At 33.8% G+C, this 6,640-nt stretch overlaps 1 long non-coding RNA gene across 1 annotated transcript; it reads right to left on the minus strand.

The window, feature by feature from the left end:
- Positions 1-4,932: 4,932 nt before the first annotated feature.
- Positions 4,933-5,376, minus strand: LOC114540520. The gene is made up of 3 exons (XR_003689075.1): positions 5,335-5,376; positions 5,089-5,133; positions 4,933-4,998 (listed from the first exon to the last, which is right to left on the minus strand). It is a non-coding gene; the product is annotated as an uncharacterized LOC114540520 (long non-coding RNA).
- Positions 5,377-6,640: the final 1,264 nt, after the last annotated feature.

The following is a 6,640-nucleotide window of genomic DNA, read 5'->3' on the forward strand; positions in this document are numbered from 1 at the left end:
ATGTGGTTATATGGTTATGTTGTTTTGTGGTTATGTGGTTATATGGTTATATGGTTATGTGGTTATGTGTTATGTGGTTATGTGGTTAGTGGTTATATGGTTATGTGGTTATATGGTTATGTGGTTGGTGGTTATGTGGTTATGTGGTTATGTGGTTATATGGTTAGTGGTTATGTGGTTATGTGGTTATATAGTTATTTGGTTATATGGTTATGTGGTTATTTTGTTATATAGTTATGCGGTTATATGGTTATATGGTTATATAGTTATGTGGTGATATGGTTATGTGGTTATATGGTTATGTGGTAATATGGTTATGTGGTTATATGGTTATGTTGTTATATGGTTATGTGGTTAGTGGTTATATGGTTATATGGTTATATGGTTATATGGTTATATGGTTATGTGGTTAGTGGTTATATGGTTATATGGTTATATGGTTATATGGTTATGGGTTATGGTTATGTGGTTAGTGGTTATATGGTTATATGGCTATATGGTTATATGGTTATATGGTTATGTTGTTAGTGGTTATATTGTTATATGGTTATATGGTTATATGGTTAGTGGTTATATGGTTTATATGGTTATATGGTTATATGGTTATATGGTTATGGTTATATGGTTATGTGGTTAGTGGTTATGGTTATGGTTATATGGTTATGTGGTTATATGGTTATGTGGTTAGTGGTTATATAATTATATGGTTATATGGTTATATGGTTATGTGGTTAGTTGTTATATTGTTATATTGTTTTATTGTTATATGGTTATATGGTTATATGGTTATATGGTTATATGGTTATGTGGTTATGTGGTTATGTTGTTATATGGTTATGTGGTTAGTGTTTTTATGGTTATATGGTTTTGTGGTTAGTGGATATGGTTATGTGGTTAGTGGTTAATGGTTATGTGGTTAGTGGTTATATGGTTATGTGGTTATATGTGGTATGTGGTTATGTGGTTAAGTGTTAAGTGTTATATGGTTATATGGTTAATGGTTATATGGTTATATGGTTATGGTTATATGGTTATGTGGTTATATGGTTATATGGTTATGTGGTTAGTGGTTATATGGTTATGTGGTTAGTGGTTATATGGTTATGTGGTTATATGGTTATATGGTTATGTGGTTATATATTATGTGGTTATGTGGTTAAATGGTTATGTGGTTAAGTGGTTATATGGTTATATGGTTATGTGGTTATATGGTTATCTGGTTAGTGGTTATGTGGTTATATATTATGTGGTTATGTGGTTAAATGGTTATGTGGTTATTTGGTTATATGGTTATGTGGTTATATGGTTATGTTGTTTTGTGGTTATGTGGTTATATGGTTATATGGTTATATGGTTATATGGTTTTATGGTTAGTGGTTATGTGGTTATGTGTTATGTGGTTATGTGGTTAGTGGTTATATGGTTATGTGGTTATATGGTTATGTGGTTGGTGGTTATGTGGTTATGTGGTTATGTGGTTATATGGTTAGTGGTTATGTGGTTATATAGTTATTTGGTTATATGGTTATGTGGTTATTTTGTTATATAGTTATGCGGTTATATGGTTATATGGTTATATGGTTATATGGTTATATAGTTATGTGGTTATATGGTTATGTGGTTATATGGTTATGTGGTTATATAGTTATTTGGTTATATGGTTATGTGGTTATATTGTTAAGCGGTTATGTGGTTATATGGTTATTTGGTTAGTTTTTATGTGGTTATATAGAAAATATGGTTGTCCGCTATTATATCACAGTTTATGGATGTATAACATGGACAGTTGTGTGGTTTTTCAAGTTAGGACGCATACGTGAGTATTTTGGATGCTCTCAGGTGGTTATATCACACAATTAAAGGCTATGTAATTGTTGTTGTGGTGTTCATTTGGTTTTACGTACAATTATTTTTCGCAGCATTTCATAATATTTTTTCCTTCAAGGAATTTTTTTAAAATTTAAAGTTGATAGAGGTATAACATATCAAAATTTGAAAGGAGGTTGTAAAGGCAGGTTGCCGATATATTCACGAATGAAGATTGCCACGAGTTCCTTTTAAGATTTATTTTTCGTAATACTGAGCAAATGTTACCGAAAAAAATTACCGAAGGCGAAGGAGACGCGAGAAAAATACGTCTAAAATAAAGCTTGAGCGGTTATATCGTTTGAGCGCTAAATATCGATGCGACAGGATCGAATTTCAACAAGATCTTCATGGGATTCTTACTTTTTGCGTTTTTTTAGTTTTTTTTTCCAGAGGAACATATGTAGAAAGGTGAAACAGACGGGCCTATCTTTAGTTGATTCGGCTAGCTCGGATTTTTAAATATTATATATATTAAACATTTTCCCTAACTTTTTCACGTACTGACACACTTTCCATCAGCAAGGTCCAGGACGTCAACGTATCTCAAACCACACCCTACTTGATCCCTGACTTAAGATTTTGGATTCGGAACAGGTTCTCCATCACACTGTCACGATAATATAGACAAATTGTTTCAAATTATATTGCTTGGCTAAAAATGACTGGGACCAGTTTCAGTGATATATAACATTTATTCTTTAATATAATGTTCGTTTGTACATCGAATATATATATATTATACATAATATATATATATACTGTCGTTGTCAAAAGGTTGTCCTGAGCAAGTATATGTATATATCGATCACGTGACATTATTATGCATCAACACGCGTGGGATTGTACAAGCGTGTTAATTGCGAGTTCGAGTATAGCCAGGTGAACGATTAGAAAATGCCAAGACCATATTCGGATGATTTAAGCTGGAGAATGGTTTATCAACGACTGTTCTACGAAAGAATCATCCACGAAATTGCAGCACAGCTATTTGTTTGTTCAAAAACCGTCTATCGTACTCTCACCTTTTGGAACACCGGTGATGTGAAGCATTGCCGTATGGTTCGCCCAACAGCGAGCGTATCTTTATTCCCACACGAAGAATATATATCATGGACTGTTTACTGCGAACGCCGCAAATATAGTTGAATGAGATAGCAAGCTATATGTAAACCTCTTCAATAGGATTCAAATCAGGACTGTCGTACACTCGTTTTACAACTTCTTGTACATGATGTGTTGGGTTGTTATCTGTTAACAAATATGCATATTGCTAGTTTTAGCAGTTGCATCTTTGTGCATCAACAAGTTTGTTTAAACAGATATTAATAGATCAAAACATGATCACAAATTCAGTCATCCCTTGAGACATATGTTAGAACAGCGAATTTGCATTAATTATATTCAAATCTCAACCATAACGAGAACGGATCGCGGGTTTTCCCCATCAAATCGATTCATAGCTGGTAAAAGCTGTTCATCAAGAAAATAGATAAAGGAGCGTGTTTCAAATCTTTCTTCAGGATTCTTTAACGAACAGTTCGCAAGAAGTCCATCACACGATATTGCCGAAATAATGGAATAGCGAGGTGTCCACCGTGCATAGCTATAGTCGCTCACAACAAGCTGTATCCCATGAGCACTATATCCATAAGCACTATTGCCGAGCAATTCGTTTATCCTTAAAACGTAGAACCAAATAAAAGATCTACTAGTTTGTGCAATCCAGTTACAGTAAGGTATTATTAGTACATACAATGCCTGTTTCATGGAGGAAAACGAGCAGGTTTGGGTCAAAAAGGCTGATTTCGGCCATGAATTGTAGCCCACTATCGTTTCTTCGCTGAAGGGCAATTCTCTGTATCTGAAAAAGAAAATCTGGCTTGAAGAGTTGATAAAGAACAACTAGAATCTTGTAATAAATTGGAAAAAGGTGGAATAGCTTGCGTCTTATTAATATAGTTATATGATTTCCAGCATGCGTTATTAAGTATATATTCCAACTTAAATAATGTCATAATGTTCGTACCTTTTGCGTGTTATTCCAAGCCTATAGAGAGCTCGGCACAGTGTCTCCGGGCCAAATGCAGAGCCAGTAGCATTAATGATATAGCTTGCTATCTCATTCAACTGTATTTGCAGCGTTTGCAGTAAACAGCCAATGATAATATATTCTTCGTGTGGGAATAAAGATACGCTCGCTGTTGGGCGACACATACGGCAAGGCTTCACATCACCCGTGTTCCAAAAGGTGCTGAGAGTACGGTTTTTGAACAAACAAATAGCTGTGCTGCAATTTCGTCGATGATTCTTTCGTAGAACAGTCGTTGATAAACCATTCTCCAACTTAAATCGTCCGAATATGGTCTTGGCATTTTCTAATCGTTCACCTGGCTATACTCGAACTCGCAATTAACACGCTTGTACAATCCCACGCGTGTTAATGCATAATAATGTCACGTGATCGATATATACATATACTTGCTCAGGACAACCTTTTTGACAACGACAGTATATATAATATATATAAATATATTATATATAATATATATTATATATATGTAAAATTTATTATTATGCGGCATGCAGAAGTGTTTATTGCTTTCTCTTCCTTTTGCCACTTGGTTCATCAAACTTTGATAAGTCATCTCTGAGTTTCGACAGTTCTCTCTTCTGGCGACCGTTTATGACTTTGGGCTTCTCTCGTATGTCTTGACCTTTTCCAAGCCTGTTGTCTTTAGGTGCAACTTCCTTGTTCAAAAGATCATTGACAGAGTGTTCTAGAAAATGCCAACATCAGTTATAGATTTTAATTATAAGTTTTATAGCTTTGCTCTTTAGAATCATCTTTGTGCACTGTAGAAAAGGGAATGTTAGAACGCATATTCAAATCTCAACAGCGTATAATAAGTCAGACGGCGCCAAAACATCAAATAAAATCCAAATGTAAACACTGACTGTAAACAGAATCAACGCATGTGCATTACCCATAATCTGTTACAGTTGGATTAAAACTTAAAATATGTCAAGGAAAACCTTCAATGCTAAAAAGAATATCAAACTCACCATGAGGTAAAACGTCATTTAAATCTTCAGATCCAGTTACTCCAGTTTCAGATCCAGATTCAGTAGCTATAAATATTAACCAGTAAGTTGAAGTACTAATTTTACTTTTATTTAAAAGTTCATATGGCTATATCGGAATATTCAAATTTAACTGACCAGATATAATGTTATTTCTTTCAGATGTAGTTTCTTCATTGGAAGCTATGAATAGAAACCGATAATTCATATATTTAATGCATATCGGTATTATCATTTTAAAGTTGATACTGAACATTGTTTTGGGAATTAATTGATCCTTTTTAATGACTATACCCCATAACAAACTTTGTTAGTTTGATTGTGTGATCACATAGAACCTAACTTTTTTCAAATCCTATTAATATATATTACCCTACAACTTACCAGCATTGTTCACAATTTCCGTAGCACAATCACAATTTGTGAATGCATTTTCCTCGGATCCAGACACTGTTGAAATTAAAACATATTTATAAAAATATAGATATTAATTAAAGTGCCTGAATGTACGCAAATATATATAGCTCCAAAAGGTTTGCCAATGTAACTCACCATGAGGTATAACGTTACTTAAATCTTCAGATCCAGTTTCAGCAGTGTCTATAAAATTATATTTTTAATTTATAAATTTTCGTGCGCTTTTATAGAATACAGGCGAGTTAGCATATGGGAATATTACGAAAGGATACAACCATGTATCTAAATATGATTTTTATTTGTTACATACAAGCACAAACCTGTCAATTTCTTCGACAAAATGTCATGCTGATTGTCCAACGGATCGAGGTTGGCACCTTCTATGCCTATATATGGCGATATAAAAAATACTGGTATTCAAATCATTTTAAAATTGATGCAGTGAACAGATGTATTACTTTTCATGATGGTAAACTTACAGGAGATTAGTCTGTTTTTAAGGTCTGTCTCCAGTTTGTCGAGGAAAAAGGCAATCGACTTTTTCACTTTCCCCCGTGGTTCTTCGCCTTTTGCTAAAAACTGTGTCGTTGCTCGATTCCCTACCCCCAGTTCTCTCTCTTCTAGAAAAGTTCGTATCCTTTCCTTGCTGTATGGACAGGGACCGGTTAGGTTAATCGGACAGTCCTCGAATCGATAAAACCACAACATCTTTCCATTTATTGTTCTGATTATACAGAATTCCGGCAGCTATACATGAAAAAGCCACACAAATTAAATGCGTATACATATGGTCGTATAGTTTCATGTAGCTACATAATACCATTAATTCGATTGGTTGCAAGTAAATGAATGGTGACCAGTTACACACGGTATATATGCAGTTAACATAATTAAATGCACGAGCAATATATATAATGGAATTAAGTTCTACATGCAGTAATGAATACCTTCTTTAGAACTTCTGGGTTTTGGCACTTTTCAAAAAACCATTGCACAAATCCTTCGAGAATGTTGCCTGCACAAACTGATTCATCATTTTTCTCCAGGTTGTGACTACCATTTTTGTTACCAGCACCACCTTTTGTTCCCTTGCATATCTAGAAATTTATACATATCATATTTTATACACAAAATGACATGCATTATGATTTACCAAAAACTCTGATTTTTATGTATCTCAAAAAATACAACAGAATTCAATTTTAAAAAATATAGCCGGATTAATAAATTTGTATTCTTTAATGCAATAATGACAGAGCTCCGATATAGATAA

This window comes from Dendronephthya gigantea, unplaced genomic scaffold (genome assembly GCF_004324835.1).
Source record: "Dendronephthya gigantea isolate DGI-Jeju-01 unplaced genomic scaffold, DenGig_1.0 000238F, whole genome shotgun sequence".
NCBI classification, from domain to species: Eukaryota; Metazoa; Cnidaria; class Anthozoa; order Malacalcyonacea; family Nephtheidae; genus Dendronephthya; species Dendronephthya gigantea.